The 12,342-nt window shown below is 43.7% G+C and overlaps 1 protein-coding gene across 5 annotated transcripts in view; it reads left to right on the top strand.

Moving 5' to 3' along the window:
* The first annotated feature begins 795 nt into the window (after positions 1-795).
* SLC19A3 (solute carrier family 19 member 3) overlaps positions 796-12,342 on the top strand; it is a 30,480-nt gene continuing 18,933 nt past the window's right edge. Inside the window, exons 1-2 of one of the 5 annotated variants that reach the window (XM_016950622.4) lie at positions 798-896; positions 4,235-4,384. The gene's annotated coding sequence lies outside the window, so the exon portion shown is untranslated. Of the gene's footprint in view, positions 897-4,039; positions 4,385-10,509; positions 11,153-12,342 lie in introns of those variants that run through there. The other 4 variants (XM_063790823.1, XM_016950620.3, XM_016950621.4 and 1 more) reach the window with 4 other exon arrangements.

The raw sequence follows: 12,342 nt of genomic DNA, 5'->3' as shown, positions 1-12,342 counted from the left end.
CTGTAATCCCAGCACTTTGAGAGGCCGAGGCAGGTGGATCACGAGGCCAGGAGTTCGAGATGAGCTTGGCCAATATGGTGAAACCAAACCCCGTCTCTACTAAAAATACAAAAAATTAACTGGGCGTTAATTTTTGGAGGCTGAGGCAGGAGAATCGCTTGAACCCAGGAGGTGGAGGGTTGTAGTGAGCCGAGATCGCGCCACTGCACTCCATCTTGGGCGACAGAGGGAGACTCTGTCTCAAAAAAAAAAAAAAAAAAAAAAAAAAAGAAAGAGAAAAGAAAAGAAAAAGAAGAAGAAAAGAAAAAATTGTTTGTATCAGATTTTCAAAGTGCCAGGAAACCATCCCACTCTACCTCCTTTAAAAAAAAAAAAAGTGCAGAGTGATGATAACCACTGGCTCTGGAGCCAGGAGCCCCAACTAAAACCCAGGCTTCTCTATTTACTAGGCCTACTTCCTTCCGCCTCACTTTCTTCATGTGTAGAGTGGGGGTCACAGCCAGCCAGCCCTCTCTCCTAAGCTTTTGGAGAGAAATAAATGGATTCATAAGAAAGGACATATTTGTAAATAAAGCAAACGATCGCTGTTGGATTCAGGCCCTCTTGCTTCATTATGCTGAATGTCAGTGTATTACTTAAGTTGCTCCTTTCAGCGGAGTTGACTGTTTCTGCCCAGAAAACCGGCCCTGGGCCAGGAAAATCTGGGCTTCCACACTGGGATGAAAGGTCTGGACGCCCGGATTCGCATATGCAAAGCGTGGGGGCGTGGCCCCGGGCTCCGGGCCAGGCAGGCTCCGCCCCCTTCCCATCAAGAGCGCCTGGATCCATCCGACAGCCGCGGGTGCGTGGTCGTGCGGCAAGTGAGCGATTTGGTGAACAGACACTCCCTTCTGTAGGTAAGAATATCTCGGGGGGCGAATTAATTGAAGAAGCACCGTCATCCCTCGGTCTTAGCAGTGTCGCCTCTCTCTTCCCGGGTTTGGAGAGCTGGGGGCGGGTTCCTGGCTCTGCGGGCCTGGGCTACACTCGGAGCCGCGAGAGGAGCTCTCCCCCTACGCCGCAGCCCGCGTGCTGGGATTCACCCAAGTGGGTTTGTCTGGAATTCCCATTTGCAGCCTTCTGGAAGCGCAGATTAAATAAAATCATGATTCTCGTAAAGTGCCAGCACCTCCTATGGTTACATCCCACGTTCACAGATTTTAACTGAAAAGGCATTTTAGCATAGAATTCCAAATTCCAATCCAAGGATGGAGAAAAGGTCCTTCCTAGTGGGAAAAAGGAAGGTGAGTTTGAATTTAAGAGAGCAGGGGCTTTTTTGGGAACCACTTGAAATTTAGTTAATTGAAACTAAAAGAAAACGCAACTACACCTTACAAAAACACGGCTGGAAAGGATACCTAAGTCATCAAATAATAAATAGTGTGATAGCTGTTTACCAAATCAATGTCGCTGCCGCAAATGTGCAAAAGGTTGGGACTTTCGGAGTGCTTCAAGTTTGAAAAAGGTAAAGGAATAATGTTTTCTAAAAGTACTTTCAGGCCAGGCACAGTGGCTCACGCCTGTAATCCCAGCACTTTGGGAGGCTGAGCGGGGCGGATTGCTTGAGGTCAGGAGTTCGAGACTAGCTTGGCCCTGGGATGAAACCCCGTCTCTACTAAAAAGGCAAAAATTAGCCGGGCATGGTGGCGGGTGCCTGTAATCCCAGCTACACTGCAGGCTGAGGCTGAAGAATGGCTTGAACTTGGGAGGCGAAGGTTGCAGTGAGCCAAGATTGCACCACTGCACTCCAGCCTGGGCGACAGAGCAAGATTCTGCCTCAAAAAAAAAAAAAAAAAAGCACTCTCATGTGTTTTGCTCCTATCAATATTGAAACATTGGTGTCTCCTGTGGCAAAAGGTGTTTTTTTCATCGAGGTACATATATTAAATAGACCAAAACATAACTTCCCAAATATCTTATAAGATTATCCCAGTAGTAGCTGAAATGGACAAAAATACCAATTTCCTTCAGTCATTATTGCTAATAGACCAACAAGACTCTTTTAAGGTTGTGTAATGGTAAATGCATACACATTTATTTAACATGCACACAGGGAGAATCAGAGTGATTGATTACCCACCCTGCAGCATGTCTCAGAAGCTTATAGACTACCCTGGCAAATGAGGTTACGGGAGGGAGCAGAAGAGCATCCAGCAGAAGTGGATGGGCTTCTGCTAGGGAGCATGAATGGGTCAGGGGAGAGAATAAGCTACAATATCTTGTGAAAGGGTCTGTTCAGGTGTGGGGTATATTCTTGGTCTTACAGGGAAGGGAAAAGAAACAGTTGTCCCTTTTGGTGGGTCTGGATCTTAGGCAGATAAAGGTTTTTTTTGAGCTGGGAGCCGGGAAGGTCAGAAAGACCTTGAGGTCTCCAGCATGTCAAAGCCCCATATTTTGGGGTATCGGCTTCTGAGTCCCGGCACTTATTAGTGACGAAACTGATGAGTCTGTAGTAGCCAGATCAGAGAAGAACCCAAAGAATGGGTACATTCGTAGATCAGGAATATTGAATAATGAAATATAGATCAGGAATATTGAAACTGGTTTTCCATGGGGGAAAGGAAGACTGTTGTCCTTCATGGGATAAACCTTATTTGCATGTCTATAGACAATAATTACTTAACATTGCCATCAGTTGTTAAAATTTACAGAGTTGTAAAATAGCTCAAATGACCTCTAATTTTTCTTTAATCCAATTTTTTCCCTACAACCCCACCTTCTCTCAGTGCATTTAATCAGATACTTTCACTGCATCTCAAGGATTAGATGTCAGCTGACTTTCCTTTTTTGTTTTGTTTTGTTTGGGGTTTTTGAAATTTTTTTTTTTTTTTTTTTTTTTTTTGAGACGGAGTCTCGCTCTTGTTGCCCAGGCTGGAGTGCAGTGGCTGGGATCTCGGCTCACCGCAGCCTTGACTTTCCCTGTTCAAGCAATCTTCCCACTTCAGTCTCCCAACTACCTGGCACTATAGGCACACACCACCATGCCTGGCTAATTTTTGTATTTTTTATAGAGGTGAGGTCTCGCTATTTTGCCCAGGCTGGGCTCAGTTGACTTTCTAAGCCGTTTTATGTTTTTCTTAGTTTTATGGTTTTCTTAGGCATATTCCTCCTGCTCTCCCTAAGACTAGATTGATCTGGACATAGACATAACAGAATAAACAGAATTTGGAAGGAAATGATTAATTTGCCAGCAAACACCTCATGCAAATTAAAAGGAATGGTACCATATATGATAAAATAACATCTGAAGCATCTTAAAGATCACTTGGGCTGGGTGCGGTGGCTCACACCTGTAATCCCAGCACTTTGGGAGGCCAAGGCAGGCGGATTTCTTGAGGCCAGGAGTTCAAGAGTAGCCTGGCCAACATGGCAAAGCCCCATCTTTACTAAAAATAAAATTTTAAAAATATCACTTGTTTCTGCTCTTACAAAAACAAACAACAGAACTATTCTGGCCCACATACTGAATATCTGGGTCTAGTTTACGTCTTTGGAAGTTGTGTGGCATGCTTTATTTCAGCAAAGTTCTTTTTGGGGGGTGGTGTGGGGTTTGACATAAAGGATTATAGATGGGTGATAAGGCTACTTTGTAGTTTTTTGAGAGTCTAGGTCACTTAGCACAAAATTCTATAGAAGCTAAATTAGGTGACTTTAGTAAGAATAGTCAGGGCAAGGCCGGGCACGGTGGCTCACACCTGTAATCCCAGCACTTTGAGTGGCTGAGGCGGGTGGAGCACTTGAGGTCAGGAGTTCAAAACCAGCCTGACCAACAAGGCAAAACCCTGTCTCTACTAAAAATACAAAAATTAGCCAGGCCTGGTGGCAGGTGCCTGTGGTCTCAGCTACTCAGGGGACTGAGGTGGGAGAATCGCTTGAACCCAGGAGGCAGTGGTTGCGGTGAGTGGGGAGATTGTGCCACTACACTCCAGACTCCAGCCTGGGTGACAGAGGGAGACTCTGTCTCAAAAAATAAAAAAAAAAAAAGAATAGTCAGGGAAAGGTGTTATTCATGTATTTATCTCTCTAATCACTTGTGTTTCAGAAAGATCTGGATCTGGGTGTCTGCTTTTTTTTTTTTTTTTTTTTTTCTGAATGGGATTTCAAATGGCATTGGCTGCAGAAGAGGGTGGGCCCCAGTACATAAAGCCACCAGAAGTGGATGGGCTTCTGCGTATAAAGCTATTGCTCTTGGCAGCTCTGTCTGAAGGAGGAGGACAAGAGACTCCAGGGTATGGAAAGGGATTTTCATAGTGGCGGGCAGCAGGAAGGAGCAGAAGTTGGATCTGAAGACAGGAAGCCAGCTTGGTTCTGGAAAGAAAGAAACCGGGGGCACAGAAAAAAACAGGTAACTCAAGGGATCCTCCTACCTCAGCTTCTGAGATTCAGATTCTATCTGTATGAACTGAAGAATGTTATATGTGGCCAGACTTACAAGGTTTATTGCCCTGTCCTAGCTTTGCGTTACGGGCACTGTTTTCATCAGAAATGTTCTGGGACAGACTCAGTTTCAAAGATCCTGTTCAGTTTTCCTATTATACGGAGGCCTTGCCCTGATGTGGACTTTAAATTTAAAATAGTCATTGCACCCCTAGAAAAGTCCAGAGCTACAGAGAGTTGTACACAGTAAAATGCTTTGGAGGAGGGAGAGTAGGATGCATTTCTTTAGGTTGAGGTATAATCTACATACAAACAAAGATTTTAAGTTTAAGTGTTTATAATTGTGTACACCCACATAACTATATCCCATCAAGATATAGGATATTTCATCAACCCAGAAAATTGCCTCCTGCCCTTTTACCATCAATTCTTACCCACCCCCACCTCCAAGATGACCGTAGTTGTGATTTCTATCAGCATGAAGTAGTTTCGGTTGTTTTGGACCTGGCGTAAATGAAATCTTCATGCTATGTCCTTTTTGTATCTGGATTCTTGTACACAGGATAATGTTTGAGACTGGTTTATTTTCTTCCGTGTATCAGTGATTTGTTTTGTTGTTTTTTTTTTCAAATCATCTTTATTGAAGTACATCTTTTTTTTCTTAATCTGTTTTCTGTTGCTTATAACAATACCTGAACCTGGGAAATTTAGAAAGAAAAGAGCTTTATTTCTTACAGTTATGGAGGCCGGGAAGTCCAAGGTTTAGGGGGCACTTCTTTCTAATATGGACTCTAAAGAATCCCAAGGTGGCGCAGGTATCACACGGTCAGAGGGCTAAGGCTGCAAGCTCAGGGCTTTCTCTTAGAAAACCACAAGTTCCCCTCCCATGATGACCCATTAATACATTAACCTTTGACTCCATTAATTCATGAATGAGCTAATTCATTCATGAGCACAGAGCCCTTATGATCTAATCACTCTTGAAAAGCCCCACCCCCTCTTTTTTTTTTTTTTTTTTACAACAGGGTCTCACTGTCCAGCCCAACCTGGAATGCAATGGTGCAATCATGGCTCACTGCAGCCTTGATATCCTGGGCTCAAGGGATTTTCCTGCCTCAGCTTCTCAGTAGCTTGGCATGTACCACCATGCCCAGTCAATTTACTTAATTTTTTTGTAGAACCGTATTCTTGCTATCTTGACCAGTCTGATCTTGAACTCCGGGCCTCAAGCAATCCTGCCTCAGCCTCTCAAAGTGCTGGGATTATAGGTGTGAGCCACTGCACCCAGCCTGGGATTAAGATTTAACATGAGTTTTGAAGAGGACAGATATTGAAACCCTAGCAGTATGGTTTACAAATAAGAAAATGTATATTATAAGTGTATAGTATGAATGCATGAGTTTGGACAAATGTTTGTAACCATCACCACAATCAAGGTGTAGAGTGTTTTGTTCACCCCAGGAAGGTCCCCTGCGCTCTATTGCAGTCACTCTCTTCCCTACCTCCCACCCCAGGCAACCACCAATCCGATTTTACATCACTACAGATAAGTTTTGCTTGTTTTAGGACTTTACATGTTAATGAAATCATACATTTTTTTGTGTCTGGATTCCTTGGCACAGCAAATTTTTCTTTTTATGTTCATTCACGTATTTGCAATAGTTCACTCCTTTTTATTGCTAATTAGTATTGGTTGCCAACATTTATCATTATTTATTCATTCCCCATTTAATGGACATTTAGTTGCTTCTCATTTTTTCACAAATATAAATATATGAACATTCTTGGATAGATTGCCAAATGATTTTCCAAAGGGTTGGTACCATTTTACATTCGAACAAGCAATGTATATGGATTCACTTGCTCTAAATCTTTGCCAACATTTGGTATGCTGGCCTCTGTAGCCATTCTAGTGCTAGTTTTCTCTCCTAGCTTTAACTTAGCATTTCTGATTACTTATGTTGAGTATCTTTGCATGTGCTCTTGGCCAACCACATCTTTTGCAAAGTATTTAAATCTTTTGTTCATCTATTCTTATTGAGTTGCAGGGGTTCTTTATTTTGGAGACAATTCTTTTATCAGATATTGCTTTTAAGACTATTTTCTCTTCAGTCTGTGGCTTCCCTTTCTAATTTCTTTGCCTTTGTGTGTGTGTGTCTGTGTGTGGTATTTTTTTGTACAGACAAAAAAAGGTGTTGTCCAGGCTGGTCTTGAACTCCCAGGCTCAAGTGACCCTCCTGCATCAGCTTCCCAAAGTGCTGGGATTACAGTCGTGAGCCACTGCACCTGGTCCCTTGCCAGTTTCTTAACAGTACCTCTCGAGAAGCAGATGTGGCTTTTTTTTTTTTTTTTTTTTGGAGACAGAGTTTCATTCTGTCGCCCAGGCTGGAGTGCAATAGCGGGATCTCGGCTCACTACAACCTTCACCTCCTGGGTTCAAGCGATTCTTCTACCTCAGCCTCCCGAGTAGCTGGGATTACAGGCTTGTGCCACCACGCCTGGGTAATTTTTGTATTTTTAGTAGAGACGGGGTTTCGCCATGTTGGCCAGGATGTTCTCAAACTCCTGACCTCAAGTAATCCACCTACCTCGGCCTCCCAAAATGCTGGGACTATAGGCATGAGCCACGGCGCTCAGCCTCCTTTCCATTCAGTTTCTTAACAGTACCTCTTGATAAGCAGATGTGGCTTTTTGATGAAATGCAATTTATCTTTTTTTTTCTTTTAAGGTTCTTTTTATTATTTCAAATATGTGCCAGTCCCTAGGTAACGAAGATCTGTTTCCTTCTGGATGGCATGCTGTGGTGTTAGTATTTGTTATGTCAACTTAGTTTTTGTGTATGGAGTAAGGCAGTGATCAGTAAGATGCATTTCAAGTAAGATGAAGTTACAGCCAGAATACAATAACTCCCTAGAAGTTGGTGGAACCACCTTCCAATTTTTATTTTATTTTATTTTATTTTATTTTATTTTATTTTATTTTTTTGAGACAGAGTCTCGCTCTGTCACCCAGGCCAGAATGCAGTGGCACTATCTTGGCTTACTGCAGCCTCCACCTCCTGGGTTCAAGAGATTCTTGTGCCTCAGCCTCCCAAGTAGCTGGGAGTATAGAAACCCACCACCATGCCCAGCTAATTCTTTTGTATTTGTATTAGAGACGGGGTTTCACCATGTTGGCCAGGCTGGTCTCAAACTCCTGACCTGAGGTGATCTGCCTGTCTCAGCCTCCCAAAATGCTGGGATTACAGGTGTAAGCCACCGCACCCAGCCTTATTTTGTATTTTTGTAGAGACGGGGTCTGGCAAACATACAATTACCAATTTATTGCTCTTCTATTTGAAAGAAGTGTTTTGACTGCAGTAAAGTTCTGACCTATTGTGAAAATCAGGCCAGCCCATTTCTCAGATGGCTGCCTGGCTAGACACCCTCTCTGAGATGGCTGGAATGATTAGTAGAAAGGAGTGGGCAGGAAGTAGGTGGAGAGTGGGGATTCTAGATCAGGGGTCCTATGGCCTGTTAAGAACAGGCCATTACAGCAGGAGGTGAGTGGCGGGCAAGCAAGCATTACCACCTGAGCTCCGTCTCCCCTCAGATCAGTGGCGGCATTAGATTCTCCAGGAAGTGCAAATCCTACTGTGAACTGTGCATGCAAGGGATCTAGGTTACGAGCTCCTTGTGAGAATCTAATGCCTGATGATCTGAGATGGAACAGTTTCATCCCAAAACCATTCCCCCTAACTCCTCCCCCATTTTTTCTGGAAAAATTGTCTTCCATGAAACGGGTTCCTGGTGCCAGGAAGGTTGGGGACCACTATTGTAGATAATTTCCTTCCAAATTACTGGCATCTGGGTTAATTCTGGCAGTATTGTCAGTACAACATGGACGAGGACTTGATAAAGTGATTTCTTTCCACCCACCCAATATCTTGTTCTTCTCCAGGCAGTCAGTTGTGGGAAACTTATCAGGTTTGAGGGAGTTACTTGCTTTCATCAGGTCACCTTGTCCCGTACCTCAGGGAACCCCACAGCTCTGAGTGCTTTGGCTGTGGGAGAATTCCATCCTCTGGGTGTGCAAGTGGGTGTGTATGGGTGGAGGAATCTGACCAAATAAGGCTTTACCTTAGCTAGAAAATCACCCTGGCTTCAGGAAACCCACCAGTGCATGCCAGCTTCTGCAGTTCTTTTGTTGTTGTTGTTTTTGGGACAGAGTCTCGCTCTGTCACCCAGGCTGGAGTGCATTTGCTCCATCTCGGCATTTGCAACCTCCACTTCCCAGGTGCAAGTGATTCTCGTGCCTCAGTCTGCCAAGTAGCTAGAATTACAGGTGCCTGCCACCATGCCTGGCTAATTTTTGCATTTTTTAGTTTGAGACGGGGTTTCACCAATGTTGGCCAGGCTGATCTTGAACTCCTGACCTCAAGTCATCCACCCGCCTCGGCCTCCCAAAGTGCTGGGATTACAGGCATGAGGCACAGTGCCCGGCCTCAGTTTCTGCAGTTCTTGCTTTTTAACAGTTGTTTACCCTACAAAAATGGAAAATATACTTGGAAATATTTATGGACATAGGGCTTTTAAGTATATGCACTTAGAGATAGATACAGACAACCTATGGATTAGGAAATAGGACACTATCCATGTCTGAAATTTAAATAAGGGCCAAATTAGCTTAGATCCAATATGATTCCCCAATGCATATATGAATAATTCGTGAACATTGTTGTGTGCACAACTATGGAAAGGTCTTAATCCGCACAGTGACTCTGAGATAAGACTCACTGAAGGAAATACAGCAGCAAACCCAGGAGATGTGAGTTCCAATCTTCATTTGTAACTCACTCCAAATGAGATCCTAGCAATGAAGTAATTTTTTTTTGTTTCCCACTAAAAACAAATAAACAAAAACCTTAGTTTTTCTATGCTACAGAATTAGGATGACAAATGAACTTATCTTGCAGTCACTGTAAGAACACTGAGAGTTTCAGAGATAGTATTAAAAATCAACTAAACACTTATAATTATTGTGAAAGCATTTATCTATCAAAGAAGGGTAGCCTGCAGCCAGTTGGAAAGGTTTTTTTGTGGTTTTTTTGGTTTGTTTGTTTGTTTGTTTGATAGAGACAGGGTCTCACTATGTTGCCCAGGCTCTCCTGGGCTCAAGCAATCCTCCCGCCTCAGCCTCCCAAAATGCTGGGATTACGGGCATGAGCCACCGTGTCTGGCTGCCAGGTGGAAAGAACAATTTAAGGAGATGGTTAAAAGTGGAAAAGCCAATAACATGGTAATAATTGAAATAAAAGAAGAAAGAAAAAATTGAACTCTGATACAAAGAGACTACAACTGTGTAATAGGTTGCATAAAAAGAAATTTTGCAAACATGTAATAGGTTGCAAGGCAGATAAAAACAAAAATCATGAGAAGCTACTCCTGCCAAATCCATTCATAGTCAAAATACAAGTTAACTTTTGTGGGAGATTAAAAAAAAGAAAACTAAGAGCATTTTAAAATGAAGTAGGATTAGGTATGCTAGCAAGAGAGTTTTTTTCAAAAGGCTGTGGCACCCCACATACCCCAAAGAAGGGGAGCCAGCAGTAAACAATGTGGCCTTATGTGGAATACATGGCAATGGGCTCCAAATACAGATTCAGGCTGGGCACGGTGGCTCACATGTGTAATCCTGGCACTTTGGGAGGCCAAGGCAAGTGGATCACCTGAGGTCAGGAGTTCAACACCAGCCTGGCCAACATGGTGAAATCCCGTCTCTACTAAAAATACAAAAAACTAGCCAGGCATGGTGGCAGGCACCTGTAATCTCAACTACTTGGGAGGCTGAAGCAGGAGAATCGCTTGAACCTGGGAGGCAGAGGTTGTAGTGAGCTGAAATTGCACCACTGGACTCCAGCCTGGGCAATAGAGTGAGACTCTGTCTCAAAAAAAATAGAGATTGAGAGAAGCTGGAGGCCAAACAGTAGAGAACTGAAGCATCCTTGGTGGGACAGCTGTGGCTTTTTTCATAATATGAAAAATAATTATTTCCATTATTTTTTAAATTTTTTTTTTATTATATTTTATTTTATTGTATATTTTTTGAGAACAGGGTCTTGCTCCATTGCCCAGGCTGGAGTGCAGTGGCACCATCTCAGCTCATTGCAACCTCCACCTTCAGGTCTTCAGCGATCCTCCCACCTCAGCCTCCCAGGTAGCTGGGATTACAGGTGCGCATCACCATGCCTGGCTAACTTTGTATTTTTGTAGAGACGAGGTTTCACCGTGTTGCTCAGGCTAGTCTCGAACACCTGAGCTCAAGCGATCCACCTGACTTGGCCTCCCAAAGTGGTAGTATTACAGGCATAAGCCACCGCACCTGGCTGAAAAATAATTATTTTTCTACCAGCAAAAGAAGAAAGGAACCCATTAGTTCCAAGGCAACTGAAGTGACCACTTGCAATGCAAAGGTGTTGGCTCATTCAAAGTCAAAGATGCTGGCTGGATCAGTGCCTCTGTGTATCCCCACAGTGTCTGTGGCCATTTTCTTCAGGGCTCACGTGGTGTGCTGCAACAGGGTCAGGGGGCAAGTGCACTCTGGTCTGCCGTGCAGGTGCAGCAGGGAGACCCGCCCAGGGTCACTGTAGCTCTGGAGTGGAGCAAAGGCCAAAGCTCAGGGTTCACCTCCTCAATCTGCTGTTGTAGCTAACACTGTGCCACTGTAAACCCTCTCCTGTGCGTCCAAGTCCACCAAGGTAAGGTCTGTTGTGGATTTAGCTGCTCTGAGTCTCCGCTAAAAAGAGCAGCTGATGAATTGACTCTTTCTTTCTACTTTCAGCATCTTCACTGCATGTTTCAAATCGTGAGAGCCTGATAGGCTGACTTTTGTTTAGGGAATGTGCCTTTTGTTGTTGTTATTAACACAGTCGTTCTCTGTTGCCCAGGTTGGGGTGCAGTGGCATGATCTCCACTCACTGCAACCTCCATCTCCCGGGTTCAAGTGATTCTCCTGCCTCAGCCACCCAAGTAGCTGGGATTACAGGCACCCACGACCGCAACCGACTAATTTTTGTGTTATTAGTAGAGATGGGGTTTCACTATATTGGCCAGGCTAGTCTTGAACTCCTGACCTCAGGTGATCCACCTGCCTCAGCCTCCCAAAGCGCTGGGATTACAAGCATGAGCCACTACACCCAGCCTTTTAAAATTTTTAATCTACTGTTTACACAGTGTTCTTGTACCTTTTTAAAAAGTGATAGAGCTTATAGTAATGGGTGAAGATGACTGCTACAGGAGTAACTTTTAAAAGACTATCTTGTGATTTGGAACGCACAGAAAATGAAGGGGAAAGGTAAACATCTGGCTTTCACAGGTATGAACTCAGAAAATCAAGTCAATTCATGTCCTCACCTTAGAAGCAGTGGAAGCAAAGGGATGTTTAGAGCACTTTTTAGAGGCAGATAATATTACGGGATCAAAATGGAATGATAAATGGAAAAAAGACAAAAGAACAGTCTATTCCAGAATAATACTTTGTTGTGGACGTGATCCTCCCAAACAGCACAGGTGGTTACTATGTTTATAAGGGACATGTGTTCATATTTAGTGCATTTTTTCTTCTGCATTTTTTTTTTCAGACAGGATCTCACTCTGTCGCCCAGACTGGAGTGCAGCAGCATGATTACAGCTTACTGCAGCCTCAAACTCCGGGGCTGAAGTGATCCTCTCACCTCAGCCTCCCAAGTAGCTAGGATTACAGGCATGCTTCACCACACCACGCTAAATCTTTGTTTGTTTGTTTTTTCATCAACTTGTATTTTAAGTTCTGGGGTACAGGTGCAGGATGTGCAGGTTTGTTACACAGGTAAACGTTTGCCATGGTGGTTTGCTGCACAAATTAACCCATCACCTCGGTATAAGCCAAGCATCCATTAGCCATTCTTCC

The sequence above is a fragment of the Pan troglodytes genome, chromosome 13 (assembly GCF_028858775.2).
Source record: "Pan troglodytes isolate AG18354 chromosome 13, NHGRI_mPanTro3-v2.0_pri, whole genome shotgun sequence".
In the NCBI taxonomy this organism is placed as follows: Eukaryota; Metazoa; Chordata; class Mammalia; order Primates; family Hominidae; genus Pan; species Pan troglodytes.
The sequence above is the reverse complement of the archived record's forward strand: the minus strand, read 5'-3'. Positions and strand labels throughout refer to the sequence as shown.